General features: G+C 51.9%; 1 protein-coding gene across 3 annotated transcripts in view; it reads left to right on the forward strand.

Annotated features, from left to right (window-relative positions):
• The window catches only part of CCT6B (chaperonin containing TCP1 subunit 6B), a 185517-nt gene that overhangs the window by 150282 nt on the left and 19052 nt on the right, over positions 1-16183 (forward strand). The window lies entirely within an intron of this gene.

Here is a 16183-nt window from a genome sequence, read left to right on the forward strand (position 1 = left end):
AATATGAATGTTTCTTTTGTATCCACTTAGTGTACAGAGCTGTCATTTTTAATAACCATAGCACATTACTATGACCACTGTTTGCTTACTGCTATTGTTGGGCCTTTGGGTGGTGGCCAAATTTCCAATCTTGCAAACAGTGTTGCCATGAACATCTTTGTTAAACTCCCTTTTTTTCTTCCCCTTTAGATTATTTCCCAAGGGTTGATTCCCACAAGGAGAATTACCAGGTCAGAGGACACGAACACACTGCAGATTGCTTTTCCCAAGAACAGACTCGAGTTATAGCACTGCCACCAGTGTGCACAGGGATGGGACCATGCAATGGGGACAAGGACTTCTGTTTCTTGGGACTAGGGTCAGCCCCCAACTTGCTGTGTGACCTTGGGCAAGTCAGTTCCTCTCTCTGGACCTAGGTGTTCTTGTCTGTAAAATGAAGGAGTTGGGCAGGATGATCTGTGTTGGTGGACACACCAGGCCCCTTGACTGTGGGCTGGTTTGATTGGCGGACACCGGGGTCTCAGACTCATTGGGATTGAGATCCTTTCCTCAGCAGTGAAGACAATGAGGGTATGACTTCCTGTTTGTATTTTAAATGGATTGTGTTGTGAGTATGTGTGGGGGTAGGATCCCATGCAGTGGTTGCCTGGTGCAACCAGCTGTTTAGCTGTACTAGCTGTTTACACTCGGCATCCAGGGTTGACATCCATCCCATGCTGCTCATTACCTGTTTTGAATTTCATCCCTGGGCACAGAGGAAATGTTTGAGAGTCATCCAAACTTGATACTTGTTGGCTTTGTGGAATTTGAGCAGATGACATGATACCTTGGAACCTCAGTTTCTTCGTCTGTAAAATGGGAATAAAAATACCCACTGTATAAGGTTGTTCCAGAGAATTAAATGAGATGATGCATGTAACATAGTATGACAGTGACTGGCCTGCTGGAGCACTCAGTATGAGTAATATTTCCCAAGGACCCTGTGCCCTCCCTAGTCTGGTGTGATGCTTCTCAAGCTGGATGTCCACAAGGCAAGTTATTGCTGCTTCCTCTTCTCTAGTGGGGATAAATTGGGCAGGGTCCTGCAAAGTGCCTGGGAAGGGCCTTATCTTCCTCGGGGGATAGCCCAACCCTGGCCTTTTCTGGATCTGTTTACCGTGGGCCCCAAGCAGGGCTGACCATGCTCGCCCTCCTGCCAACCTCCCTCCTCTCTGTACTCACTGACCCCTCGCAGATCCTCTGGGCTCCAGGGGCACTTGGTAGAGCCAGAGACTGACAGGCCAGCCAGTATGAAGGCAGCCTGTGCTGGATTCTCTCCCGTCTCCAACTTCAATTCCAGCCTTTGATCTTTGTTCCATCCATACCTCCTCAGAGGTCCTAGAGCCTTTCCTGAAACGTCTAGCTTTCAGAATTGGGATCCGCTGGAACTCTCTCCAGCCTCCCGGAGAGCCCAGAGCCCAGCCTCAGAGCCAAGCCCCTGCCACTGTGACTTGCCCCTCCCTCCTGCCTTGGCCACGAGCCCACAGCCAGGCTCTGCTTGGTCCAGCTGCTTGGGCTTTCCCCTCCATTCATCAAGGTCTGTGGATTTTCCCAGAATGCTTGTCCGCCAGCACCTCTCTCCCTCCCTGCCCCTGCCATGGGATTGTCTGCTTGGGGAGAGAAACTGATGGCAGAGCCTCCTGTGGGTAGCCCACCCACTAGGAGAAGAAGCCAGGTTCCCAGGCCAAGAAGCTTTCAGGCCAGCAGGTTTGACAAGGGAGGTGGCCTCACTCTGGTCAGTAAAGCATGGAAGGGGTTGGGGGAGGTGAGAGGGGAGGAGCAGGGGGACTTCTGGGTCTGGGGCCTGCAGAGGACTTTACCCGTCTCTTGGTGAGTTGTCAGCAGCATGTGCAGTCCCCTCCTATGCTGTTCTGTTGCCCAGACAGGGGGAGGTTTCCTGCCACACACCAGGAACTATGCTAAGTCCACGGATGGATACCAAGGGGGCCACCAGAGGCATTGTACCTGCCCCTCCTTCAGGGATGGGCTGTGAGGCTTGGTCTTAAGGCTAATGTCCCCAGGAGGGCTCAATGCAGAACCCACTCCCCACCTGCCAGTCTCCCTAGTGAGATGGGCAGACCCCCTGGTGGTTGGCAGCCCCAGGAGAGAACAGCAGAGGTTTTCCTCACTCTCCCCTGGAGTCTAAGCCTTCCCAGCCTCTTTGCACACACTTCCTCCTTCATGAGCGCAGAGAATTTAGGGGAAGGATTTACCCCAGTCTCGCCCTGTCCTTTCCACCCTCCTTGTTAGATTACGGCAGGCAGGAGCACTGTGGAAGGCGCCCAAGCTACCAAGCTGTTAAATCCTTGTGTCCTTTGTGGTTTCATTTTGTCCATCTGTAACACGGGGACAGGAAGGCACCTGGGTTCTTGGCTCTCCCCGGGAAAATGCGCCCTTGCTCTGCAGTCTGGATGCCTGTTACTGCAGTTCTTTTGTGGGGAGGAGAGGGAATAGGGCCTCTTTGCCTAGAGACCTGAGTTTTTCCAACAGTGAGCCCAAGGCAATAGACTCCCATTCCTAAAAAGTGTCTTCGCACGTCATGGAAACAATGCAATTAGCAGCCTCTTTGTTCAGGGTGTTAACGCGTTTCTTCTGAACACACCTTCTTCCAGGTACAGCCCATCATCTCTGGGGTGCTAGCAGGGGGAAGGCAATTAGATCCTCATTACTGTGCAATTAATTATAGCTTGAAAACTGCTTGAGGAGGCTGGGAGGAATTCCTTGACAGCACCAGCCCCAGGAAGATACCTGGTTTAGGAGCAGGGCTGAGCTGAGCCTAGTTTGGGGGACTGGAGAAATGGCTGTGGAGCCCAGTTTAGGGTATTGCAGAAAGGCAGATCTGGGCAACTCCCCCCTCCGCTCAAGAACTTTCACTGGCTCCCTAGTCTCTATCGAGTCAAGACTAAACTACCTACTTGAACATTCAAGGCCATCTATTATCTGGCCTAACCCGTCTTTCCAGAGTTATCTTCCATCACAGCTACACATAGTCCATCTTCAGAGCAAACCCAGGACTCATGTGACTTGGATGCACTTTCCATGTCTTTGCTCACGCTCTTTCCCCACCTGGGATGGCTTCCTCCTTCCATCTCTGCCTGCTGGAAATCTCTCCTTCTTTTAGCTTGAATGGCATGATCATCACTGCAAATACCTGCTCCACCCTGGAGCCTTTCCTGAGGGCAAGAGGGGTCTTAGAAAGAGTAAGGGCTTTGGACTCAGATAAACCTGGACTCAACTAATTAACCTCATAGAGCTTCAGTCACTCCGCTCCCCACCTCCAGTGCAAGGAGAACACCAAAGCCTGCCTCACAGACAATGTGTGCCAGGCACCCAGCTGGGATGAGTCTCCTTGGTACCCCCTCAAGCCGTGGCCACCAGCCAGCCTTTGCCTCTGGGGTAATGACTGCACCTCACATAGGCCCTGCTGTTTTCAAACTAGTTTCCATCCTTTGTCCCCTGTGTCCTTCACCTCAGCCCTCAGAGGTGGGCAGCTGCACCCTGGGCACAACTTCAGAGGCAGTTGTGGTGGTCCACGTGTGGTTCTCTGTGAGGGCAGTACTGCCCCCTAGGGGGCATTTTGGACCACTGCCCCGCTGTGAGGGCACCCTGGCATCTAGTGAACAGGACTGAAGATGCTACGTGTCCTGCCAGATGTAGGTGAAACATCTGAGTATATTTGCTGAGGCTAGAACTTAACTGTGTGTTACTTATGTTTCCACTATTTGGGATCATGTTTTTATAGATTTATAAATGTTATATATGTGTGTGTGTGTGTGTGTATGTGAAAATAGACATTTTCTAGGAATGTAACCTCCAAGTAAATGGAAGGAAGATTGGACTTTGTTTTGATGAGCTTTTTACTGAGAACTGTTTGCCAGTTGGAAAACCATACTGTGAACGGCTACATGGCTCATGGTGTCACAGTCCTGAAAAGAACCCACTGACCTGCCAGCATTTGTGCTTTTGTGTATGAACATCATGAATGTGCTCAGGTGCAAGAGTTAGACTCCTTTATGTGCCTTCATGGGTGGTCACGCTCAAGCATTCACACACTGCGACACATATTATTTCCTTATAACGTTCCCCCCCCGCCGTTTATATTACAATTAGGGCATTTCAAGTTACCTACAGAAGTAGGTTATATTCTCTGAATTTCATTTCATTTCAAGAGGGCATTTCCAAAATGTTTGTTACAAAGAGGGATGATGATATACCTGAGACTAGCCCAGCTGGAAGAATTCCTGGTTGGGCCCATCCCTGCGTGGTCAGGGCCGGGGGCCAGGTGGCAGTTCTGGGGCTGCCGGAGGGCCAGGCTGTTGCTTCAGGTCTCCACCTCCCCACCCCTGCACCTCTGCTGCGACGTGTGTGTGTGTGTATACACCTGACTGTCACGTGTGGACCTTCTGGAGTGTGGGCCCCAAGGGGAGCTGGGTTGCCTGTACTCCTGATGGCTGGAACGTGTCTGTGCTTGGCCCGCTGAAGACACACGCCCGCCCCTGTGGCACGCCTGCTTTCGGGGGTACCCGTGGGAGCCGGGCTGTCAGTCGCTCCCACTCACAGCCGCAGTCTTTCAAACAAGAGGGAAGCGTTTATTCAGCTTCAGGGGGAGCCTGCCTCACAGCCTTCCTGGTCTCGGCCTGAGAAGTGACAGCCATTCCAGCTAAGGGGAGGCCTCCTGCCCCGCCTGCTCCTGCCAGCCACCCTTCCCCAGGCCACCTGGCCCAGGTCCCCGTTCCTGTCACACCCCTCCCCTCCCCACCTCCGCTCAGGATAAGCCCTTTAGCCAGAAGAAGGATCATCAGGGCTCCCGGCTTAAGCTGAGCTTAACCAGGAGGAACCCCACCTCTAGCACATCGGGCCCTCGGGTACCTCCTTTCCCCTCGAGGGGCCTTCGTTTCCCCACCTGCACAATCCAGGTGCTCCTCCCATCTCACGTTTCTCTAGGCTACAGCACTTTGTTCAGTCTCAAGTCTTCCTCCCATGTCCTTCTCCCCTCTCTTGGGCTTCCAGGCCGGGCTCCCTGGAGTGTACGGAGTGAATTAACTACAGAGTTGATAAAGGGCTTCCAGAGGCATGTTGCTTCTTCCCCCACCCCAGGCCGGCTCCTACCCTGCCAATCCATCTCCAGGGCTGGGTTGGTGTTTGCAGTGGAAGGTGCCTCCTAACATAGGAAGTTAATGTCCCAGAATGGCAGCGCCCGCCTTCTGGGAGTGCAGGGCCCTCATTACCCCACAGCTAATTAACTGGTGGCTCTGAGGTGATGGCTTTGGGGGATGAGGGTGGGGCTGGCAGCCTCACTGCCTATCAGTTTTCAATCTCCGAATACTGAGGAGTCTATTTTGGGAGTTAGGAGAGCAGGGCACCAGGGTGGGGCTGGGAAGTGCTGGGAATATTAGTACGTGTGTGTGGGGGGTGTATGTGTGTATGTTTAGGGACAGGCTATGGGATGAGGGATTTACACAACCACCTGTGGATGGTGAACTTGAGCTCCTTCTCAGGCCTGGGCCTGGACCGGGTCAGGGCCCTGTCCTGTGGCCCATCATTTGGGGTTGGACCAGCCCAGGCAAGAGTCACTGAGGGACTCCTTCTCCTATGCCTGGGGCTCCTGGGCCTGGGTCTGTCAGTTACAGGACCTTCCAGACTATAACCTGGAGGCCTTGTCCTAATTAGTGGATCTCCCCACCCAACCCCTCCCTCTCCAAAGCATGGGGAGTCCTGCTCTGTTTCTGTGGGCTGTGGGGCCTGGGGCTGGTGGTCTGGGGTGATGGAGTGGTTTGAGGTGATTGAGACAACGGCCGGATCACCTGAGTCAGGTGCTATAGGCTGAGTGGAGCTGCTGCCCTGATCCTCTTCACAGATGATCTCCATGTATTTCAATCTGAAATAGCCTCTCACCCCTCAGAGGCAGCAGGAGAGAATTCCAGAGGAAGGCCCTTGATGCTTTCTGAAGCCCAGAGGCTGGGGAATCCTTTCATCTAACTGTTGGGCTCATATTGAAGGGCACATGCTTCTACTAAAAAATTATTTGTGGTTGAAATTCCAATTTAACTGGGCATCCTGTGTTTTTATTTCCTAAACCTGGCAAACCTGGAAGGCCACCTGGTCCGTGGAAAGTGGGCAAACTAGGGCGATGCGCTTTGCCCTTGGGTGTGGCGGGGTGTGCTCCCGAGTGCTGTCGTCTGTAACTGGGTACCCTGGTGACAAGGCGGGAGGGCGAGGAAGACCGTGAGTTTTAAGGCTTGGGTCTGACAGCCTCCCAGCCTCCTCTTCTGCTCCTTGTGTATCCCATAAGCTCTGAGAAGGTCTGCGCTGAAAAGGTCTTTAGGGGTCACATAGGTTTTCAAGCCCCATCTGATCCCCATTCCTGGAAGGATTGATTCCCCAAGCTGGGCTCAGGCATCTGAGTGGTTGACAAGTGGTGAGGTGACTCCAAGCCTCAGCTGGGACAGGGAAGGGCAGATCCAGCCCACTGTCTCCATTGCGCCGAGGAGGGCAGGGAGGCAAGGCCACGCTGTGAACGATGGCTTCCAAGCTGGACTTACAGGACCTTGGTCCTGCTGCCTCACCCCCAGGGTGAGCCACGGGGAGAGGTGCTGTGAGGGACTGAATACGAGAGGGCCTGGTTGTTTTAGCAGGACTTCTTTATGCCGTCCTAGGTCCTGCTGCTGGCATTAGGGCCAGATGGAGGCATTCGTGGTGTGCAAAGATGAGGTGTCTGGGTCTGTGAGGTCAGGGCTGTGCAGAAGCTCAAGCCCTTCATCTCACAGTGCCCCACCTCGCCCCAGACTGGATTTGCTGCTCTTGCGAGACCCTTCCTCACCACCTTGCATGACTAGCTCCCACCACAGGTCTTGTCTATACCATTGCCCCACTTTGTTCTGCCAGGCCCTTTTTCATTTTTAAATCCTGGACATAACATGTCAGAGCTCAACCGCGCATCCCCAGTGTCCAGTGCATTGCATGCAGTAGGTGCTCAATAAGCAGCTGCTGAATGGATGGCTGGATGGATGGAAGGACACTGGAGTTAGAGTCAGGAGACCTGGATTCTGGCTTCAGCTTGACCACTAACTGGCTGTGTGGCTTAGGACAAATCACTTAACCTCTCTGGGCCTCCATTGTCTACTCCCTAAAGCTATTAACACAGAAGAAATGAGATAACAAAGATGATTTATTCCCTTATTAATGTGGTCTCTTTGGCCCTAAATCCTCAGGATGTTTTCTTCCTTTCACCTAACTGCATGTAACCACAGGAGAACTTATGGCCACATCTTGTGTGTGCCTTGTCTTCCACAGAGGGCAGGGTCCAGAGATTCTGCCACCCATCCACAATGACCACCCGTCCACCGAAGTTCCCAATCTGTACCTCCGGCCGTGCCTTCTCTCCTAAGCTATTCTAAGGCTTGTCCATCCATTACCAGAAATTCAACATGACAGAATCCAAACTCTGCATCCTCTTCTCCAAACCCACTCTGTGTTCCTTCTTCTCCATGAATGACCCCATCATCCACCCAGTTGCCCCATCAGAAACCCAGGGGTCAAATTGTCCACTCAGTCTCCACCACCCACAGTCACCAAGTCCTGTTGACTTCACTTCCTCATCTTTTTTCCACCTGTGCCGTGGCCTCTGCTCCATCACCCAGACCTTGGCCACAGCCTCCTGTCTGCGGTATTAACTCCTCCAGCCTCATTCTGAAAGGTACATCTGATTCCATCCCTTCCTCATTTAGAATCCTTCAATGTCTCCCTATGTTTCTTAGGGTCAAGTCCAAACCCTTGCACTGTGGCTTATGTACAACCCGGTGTGTTCTGGCCCCTGCCTACCTCTCCAGCCTCAGCTTTCAACGTCTTCACCCACTTCAGACTTCTGACTCCACTGTTCTGAATGAACTGCCTGCAGTCTCAGGAATTTGCAGTCCACTTTCCCACCTCTGGACCTTTGCACGTGCTGCTCCCTGCCTCTTTAGTTGGCTAACCTCAATTCAGATTTCAGGTCTCTGATTTCTGGAAGATTTCCCTGACTTCCTGAAGCTCCCACCCTCAAGACTTGAATAGGTGCTCCTTCTGTACGAGGCTACAACACCATACTCTTACCATGATCTTATCATGTCTCCTGTTACTGACACTCACCACAGTGTGTTGACACGTCCTGTGTGTCTTTCCCAGCAAATTGTGGGTTCCTTGAAGAGACTGTGCCTGATTCATCTTTGTGCCCTCAGTGTCTGTGCCAGACACAGGGTAGGCAGAGGCAGTAGAGCACAGGGGATTTAAGAATCCAGACTTTGCCTAAGCCCTGTCCAATACACGTCTGCACGTGGCCACTGAATGCTTACAATGTTGAGGGTCTACACTGAGAAGTGCTGTGAGTCTAAAATTCACACTGGGGGCTTCCCTGGCACCCCAGTGGTTACGACTCTGCACTTCTAAGCAGGGGGAGCTGGTTTGAGCCCTGTTTGGGGAACTAAGATCCCACATGCTGCTCAGCCAAAAAAAAAAACAAAAAACCAAAACAACCCAAAACAAAACAAAACAAAAAATCCCCACGTAAAATTCACACTGGATTTCAAAAGCTTCGCATGAAAACAAGAATGTTAAATATCTCATTAATACTTTTTTATACTGATTATATGTTGAAATAATAGTATTTTGGGTATATTGGGTTAAGTAAAATATCTTATTAAAATTAATTTCACCGATTTATTTTTACTCTTTAGAATGGGGTTCTTAGAAAATGTAAAACTACACACACGGCTCACATTATACTTCCTCTGGACAGCACTGCCCTGAGCTAGATCCCTAGGTTCAAATCCAGGCTCCATTACTCACTAGCCATATATAGCCTTGGGCAAGATGTTTAGATATGCTGTGCCTCAGTTTTCACATCTGTAAAATGAGGATGCTATTAGAATCCTCTGCATAGGGTTGTTATAAATATTAAATGAGTTAACTGGTGCTTTGCAGATAGGAAGCCCAATATAAATATTAACCATCATTCTGATTAGTTAATTAATATTTGTTGAATAAAGCATTGAATTTCTGAATCCTAACCTCCTTACCTCCACCCTATCCCTGCAGCTCCGGTTTATCTGTCATTCAACATTTATTCAGCAAATATTTATTGAGAAACTGCAATGAGTCAGGCACTGTGATCGACACTGCAGGCAAGGAGGAACATTTAATCGATCAATTAATTGATTCAGTGAATGTTTGTGAAGCGTATCTTTTGTGCCAGGTGCTGGCTGGGCTCTGGGATACACAGAGGCTGAATGCTGCCCTCCGGGGCTCTTGGGCACATGATCTTAGCAAGGTCATGGCTGCACTGTGGGCTGTGTGCTGGGACAGTGAATGCACAGGGTGATGGAGATGATGGGGATGAGCCTCAGGAAATGCTTCCTGGAGGGAATGACTGATGCCTGGGCGAGTCCGGCCAGGCAGAGGGAGGCCATGCCTGGGAGAGGAGAGACATTTCCTCCATCATCCATCAGACGCTGAGCAGAGAGAAGCAGGGTCACAAAACTTAGCCTGAGACGTGCAGCCCCCTCAGTATCAGTTGAGGCGGCTGTTTGTTCCTAAGTGGACAAGCCAGCTGGTTGATTGAATTTTTCACTCATCATTAGGATGCGGAACAGAATCTAGAAAACGCAGCTCTCCAGCCAGAAGCCTCGGCATCCCTGGGCTTGAGTTTGGGCCCCCAGATGGCAACACCCATCCAGCCCCCCTAAACACTAGAGCCAGGCTCCTCTGCCGTTTAGTGCACAGCTGGTAAGTTAAAAGCAGTTTAGCGATAATTCCACCTCCGCACTGAAGACTTCCAGAGACGGTTAATGAATTTAAATGCTGGGGATTTTCTCTGATGCCTCATTGCATAAGCTTGTTACATTAAGATGCTAATGAGGGATCTGTTGGACAGAGGTGCTGGAGCTGGACCAGGGACCAGGCCCGGTGGCCTGGGTGGGGTTGCAGGCTGGTCATTTCTTATTGGTGCTTAATCAGTGAACTCTCCAAACAGGTTAACTGGCCTCAGCTTCCGTGGGGACTGAGACTCAGCCGGTGCTGGGTCAGCTGGCTCACAGAGGCCCCTTCAAACCAGAAGGCTAATGGGCGCAGGGCTTGTTATGCAAACAGGGAAGTCTCTGTAGGGCTTGAAGGCCTGAGGCCCCACTGAGAGACTGTGCCTTCCTCAGGGACTGAGGGGAAGGCTCAGAACACAAGTTGAAGGGAAGCACTGATTGTCATCTGTTCCATCACTTGGGATGGAGGATGGAGGGGGGAGATGGAAGATGGAAGGAGTGGGTGGAGGGGGACAGGGGAGGGTGTGAGAGAGATGTTTACCCTGGCACTGAGTGGCAGAGGTGCTTCGAGGCTGGGGGATGGCCAGGCTGACCCTTGGCGCTGCCCTTGGGGACAGCATGAGAGGCCCACAATCCCCATGGGGATGGGAAGTAGGAACCAAGGATGGTCTCTCCCCCTTTTCACAGAAGCCAAAAGGGAAAGAAAGAGAGAGGCAAGAGACCCAGGAGGACTTAGACTTGCAGCGAGGTTAAGGATGCCGACTTCTGGTGCCGGACAGCCTGTCTCGGATCCCAGCCTGTCTCTACCGCTCCCGAGCTGCGTGACCTCGGGCCATAAGTGACTGAAGGGCTCTGTGCCTCAGTTTTCCCATTTGTAAAATGTGGCTAGTAATAGCACCTGCCTTATTTCAGTTTTATTTGTCAATTATACCTCAGTAAAGCGGAAGAAAGTGTAAGAAAGAAAGGATGAAATGAGTTAATGTATGTTCAGTGTCCAGAGTGCTGAAAGCACTTACTCAGTATCTTAGAATTATTCCTCTTAGCGGCCAACGTGGCTGAAGTCCTCCCTGACCCATTTTCAGGTTCTGCTTCTAGAGAAGAGATTGAGAGCAGGGATGCAGAGCAGCAGGGGCCCTGCCTGGAGGTGCTGAGAGGCGGCAACCTCCTCCCTCCCTGCCCGCTCCCCCGGAAGCCACCTCCTTCGGCTTCCTGCAAATCCACTGACAATTTTGTAAATTTGCTTAAGGATTAAATTAATAAGCTGCTCTTTCTTGGCTTCCACAGCTGTACAGACTGGGGCTCCTGTGCCCTGGGAAACGCCTTCTGAGGCAGCGTCTGGAGGAAGTAAAGCCACTTCCGAGCTTACCTCCTCCTCAGGGGCGCCCCCAGGATTGACCTCTGTCCCTCCTTCTGCATATACACTGCTCTCCCAGCACTGACGTGTGCAAGCGTGACAGAGGGCAGGGGACCCTCTCACTGTGTGAGCCTTTTTTAAAAAAATTGTATTGGAGTATAGTTGATTTACAATGTTGTGTTAGTTTCAGGTGTACAGCAAAGTGAATCAGATATACATCTATCCACTCTTTTTTAGATTCTTTTCCCATATAGGCCATTACAGAGTATTGAGTAGAGTTCCCTGTGCTATACAGTAGGTCCTTATTAGTTATCTATTTTATATATAGTAGTGTGCATATGTCAACCCCTATCTTCCAATTTATCCCTCCCTCCCCCGCTCATCTCCTGGTAACCTTAAGTTTGTTTTCTATCAATACATTGTGTGAGCCTTTGTGAGTCCATATCTGCGTGTTTGTCTTCCTCCCTGAGACTGGGTTCTTGACCTCAGAACTCTGCCTCTCCCATCAGCGTGGGAGATCCTCCAGGGTAGGTAGGGTCTGTGTCTCCCCCATCAGATTGCACTTCTTGGATGGGAGCCTCCCACGCCCCCCAACAGGTAGCTTTGGGGCCCAGAACCCCTGCCCACCTGTCAAGTTCTTCTGAATCAGGAGGAAGATGAGGGGGCAGAGGAAGGAGGGCTGGCAGGGCTCCTAAACTACCTTGTTCTGGAAATTCTAGATGGGAAGGATCTTGGGGGTTGGATGTGAGTGTGCTCTATCCACGCCACCCTTTCTCTACTTTTAAGGCTGACCGCTCCCAGGTGGAACATAGGGTGACTTTGCTGGGTGGAATGGGGTGGAGGAGGGCTCCCCAGGATGGACAGATGCCTCCCACAACCTCAAGCTGGCCCCTGTGTACCACCTTCAGCCCCCAGTATGGGGGGTGCACTTCGGGGGTAGAGGCTTTCATGGTCTCGGGGGTAGAGGCGCATCTCCCTGGTACCACCAGGGCCTGGGCTGCCTCATGGTCCTCAGTCTCCCCTCTCCCTTGCCCAGCACCAGGCCTCTCCCAGCCTGGCTGGGGGACCTCCCTGGTAGCTGAGCTCTGTGAGCTCGGGCTGGAGTGGAAGGCGCCAGTGGTCGGGGATGGAGAAGGAGACCCTCCTCCTCTCTGCCCCCAGCCCCGGGATGAAGCCATGGCTGTGGGCTCCCCTAGGACCGTTCCATCTCCGCTGTCTCTGCCTTCCGCGCCTTCTGCCTCTTGCCACCACATGAGCCTCCTGTAGAGTAACTGGAGCTGGAGAAACGCCTGCATCCATCCAGCGGCCGCTGTGCTCCAAGACTTAAGGGTCAGCGGGTTAGCTGGTTGCCATTCAGCATGCAGGCGGGGCTGGGCGTCGCCTGATCCCTCTCCTCCCCCAGGCAGTGGCTCTGCCGGGAGAACAGCAATGAGATGAGTGTGTCTGGAGGCTCAGGGAAGAGAGAAAGTGGGGCCCAGAGCCCGTCCATTAGTTACCAAGTCTCCCCTGCCCTGACTCTGTTCCTGTACACCAGGGGCACCCCAGCTAGGGCACCCCAGCCACTCCCAGAGATCCTCAAGCTTCAGGAGACTCACAGGAACTGGCTCTGACCTTTTTGCAGAAGTTCTGATGGTGAGCATCCAGGCTGTGCTTACATACTTCCAGGGATGGGGAGCTCACTTCCTATCCACACAGCCCATTCGTTCCAGAGTGGGACATTTCTGTCTATTAAAAGTTCTTTCTTGTATGAAACTGGAATCTATCTTTCGATAACATCTCCTCCCTGGCCTGTTTCTGGCCTTTGGAGACATGCAGACTAAGGCAATCTCTTTTCTGTGACTGGCCTTCAAGAATTTTAAGGCAGAAGTGTTTCCTTCCTTCTGGAGAGCGTCCTCTCTTTGCTGTCTAGACACCTCACCTTGCCTGTTGCTCTCCTCTAGATGCTCCTATTGGCTTTGGAGTCAAAAGCCCTTGGTCCCCGCTCTGCCACGTAGCAATGTGGTGCTCTTGGGCATAGCATTTCACGTCTCTGAGACTCAGCTTTCGGATCTATAAAATGGGGACAGATTGAGTGAGAATGGGTGTGAAGTGTCTAGCACAGTGCCTGCCACAGAGCAGGTCTGCAAGGCTCCATGGTCCCTTCCTCTCCCTTATCCAGGAAGTCTCCTCCTCCCCATCCCCAGCCTCCCTTGGGAGGCCCATCGTACCCCTATCCCGCCTCTGTCCAGCTAGGCTTCCCCCGTCTCTCCTCTCCCATCTACAGACAAAGGAGGCAACCCTGAGCTGGGGTCGAAAAATGGCCCTGGTGGTTAAGAGAAGTTTTCCCTGACATTGAACTCCCTCCTGCCGCTGCAGCAGGGTGTCGTTTCCTCTGGCCGAGGCCTCCTGGAGAGGGTTCTCCGAGGATTTCTGGCTGCCTCCGCCGCCCCACCTTCAGCTCCTTTTCTGCCCTGAGGAGTCCCCGGCCACCCCCCGGGTTCAGCAGGCGCAGGGCACACCGCTGGGACACTATTTCAAGACTTTGTGTTTCCGGAGGAGGTTCTAATTACCCCTGGAGACATGTCTGAATTACAGACCCCCACGGGTGCGTGGCACACACTGTTTATGTTCTGCCTTCAGTAATTGTATCTTTGGTGAACTCTGCAGTCTTGTGGAAAAATACAAGCCGGGCAGTGGAACGAGAGATGCTGAGAAGGTCTCGGCTGCCTCCCAGCCTGTGTCCACGAGCTACATGCCCAAGTTCGCACCAGCGGCCCGGGGAGTGCTTTGGCTTGGTTTCCAAAGCGCTTCTCACGTGGCTTCCATCTTCCACTGTCAATGTGGGACCCCCCCAAAAAAAGCAGACCCCAAGTGGAAGATGGCTTAGTGGTCACAAACCCCCGCCGTCCTTGCACGCACGCCGTTCACTGCAACTCCCATTCATAGACGAGTCTGTTTCTCTGAAACTGGGTGGCCTGTGATTGCCTTGACCTACAGGATGCAGTGCAAGGGGTGTTTGTGATCTGGGGCCTAGGCCTGCAGAGGAGCAGCTTTCTCCTTTGCCATCATGGGGTATTGTCCTGAGGTGTCATGCATGGAAGCCAGCCCAGCTACTGCAGGCTGGGAAGCCCCGAGTGGGAGAACAGAGTCTCCCTGGCCACGGGCCAGCTCCACCAGCCTGTCTGATACGTGGGTGAGGCCAGCTTTGACCTTCCAGCTGAATGTAGCTGAGAGACTTGGCCATACCGCAGGGGACCCACTCAGCCACCCACAGGATCGGGAGAAATGAGAAATCGTTGCTGTTTCCAGCCATTTTGGGGTAGTTTGTAATGTAGCAATAGTACCTGAAACGGAGTCTGGCTCAAGTGCTCTATTTGGGAGGTGATCGCAGGAAGCTCTGAGGAGTGGGGAAGTGAGACGGGGGAGGGGAAGCCAGGCGGGTGTGTCCATGCAGGGCGGCTGGGCTCAGCCTCACAAGGGGACCCCCTGAGACACTGCGCCCAGTGTCCCTCAGATCGGTCCCACGGAGCAGGGAGGAAGGTGGGGGGTTTATCGCCATCTGTGGTGGGTGGCCTCCAGGCTATTAACTCCCCGGCACTTTGAGCCTGCCCTGCACAAGGGCTGGCACACCCTGGGGTCAGAGACCTCCCACAGGCTGTGGCTTAGGAAGCAGCTGGCATGTCCATCTGGAGGTGACCTCCGGGGTTGGCTGAGGGGATGTGGGCATGACCCCAGCTACTTGAGCAATCAGTATTTACTGGGCACCCATCATGTACGCAGCTCCTTCTAGGCTCTGGGAACACACTGAGGGACAGGGCAAGTTCATCTGCCCTCTGGTGGCTCATAGTCTGGAGAAAGAGACAAACAAGTGAGAACAGAAATTCTCCACGGGGACAGTGCTGTCCCTTAGGGAGAGCTTTGGGAATAAGTGAAGGTGTTTTGATGGTCACACTTACTATAGCGGATGCTGCTGGCACTCAGTGGGAAGGGCCGGTGATTCCTAAAGTCTTACAAACCACATGGGATAGTCCTGCATAACGAAGAATTACCCCACGTCCTGCCTGACTTTCAGATAGCCTGGTTGACATTTAAATAGGTGAAAAACCTGTTTATAATTATTTGAGCCTGGAACCTAACTCTGTTTTATATATAAACATAAAGCATTTGTGTCCTGAATTTCCAGGAATACAACTACCGCATAAATTGAAGGAAGATTGTATTCTGTTCTGTTGGAAACATTACCCAGAGTTATTCATCATTTTTGGAAAATCACATTTCCGATGGCAATGCTCTTTGTGGTATTTGAGTCCCACCCATAACCCCTGAATGTCAGGCTGCGTTTGAGGCTGTGGCCCTCGCGTTGATCCGGTGCGTGGGTGCAAGGTTCTGACTTTGTTACGTCTTCTCGTGTACTTGAACCTGAGCATTTACATATTGAAATACATATTTTATTATAAATGATCTTTACTTTACTTTTATATTATAGTTAAGACATTATGTTGATTTATTTTCAAACGATGTGTCTAGGAAGGTTATACTGTCTATGAATTTCATTTCAGGATTGTAAAGGAGCCATTGCAAGCTATTTGTTATAAAAGCAGGCTATAGGGCCTAGAACTAAAGGAGCATTTCAAGCCGATAGCACTGCAAATATGGGGCTTTGGGAAACAGAAGGAGGAGAGTCTTTCAGTGGGGAGTGGGCCCCTGGGGAGGTCAAGGATCAGGGAAGACTTCACAGGGGAGGTGACACGTCAGCAGGTCTCAAAGGATGAATTCACAGAGCTCCCCTAAACAGTTCTGAAGGGTGGACGGGCAGAAACTCAGTGAGCTCTCAGTACATGTCGGTTGCATGGATGAATATTTACGTTGTTTCACAAATGAACAAATTGCAAATTGAAGCTTGGAGAGGTTAAACGACTCCCCAAGATCCTAAGCTCTGAAGTCAACTGAGCTTATCACACATTTACCTAGCGAACATTTTGGACCACCTACTACATATCGAGGGCATATAAGCCCTGCCAGT

Source organism: Balaenoptera physalus, assembly GCF_965194825.1.
Source record: "Balaenoptera physalus genome assembly, chromosome: 20".
Classification (NCBI taxonomy): Eukaryota; Metazoa; Chordata; class Mammalia; order Artiodactyla; family Balaenopteridae; genus Balaenoptera; species Balaenoptera physalus.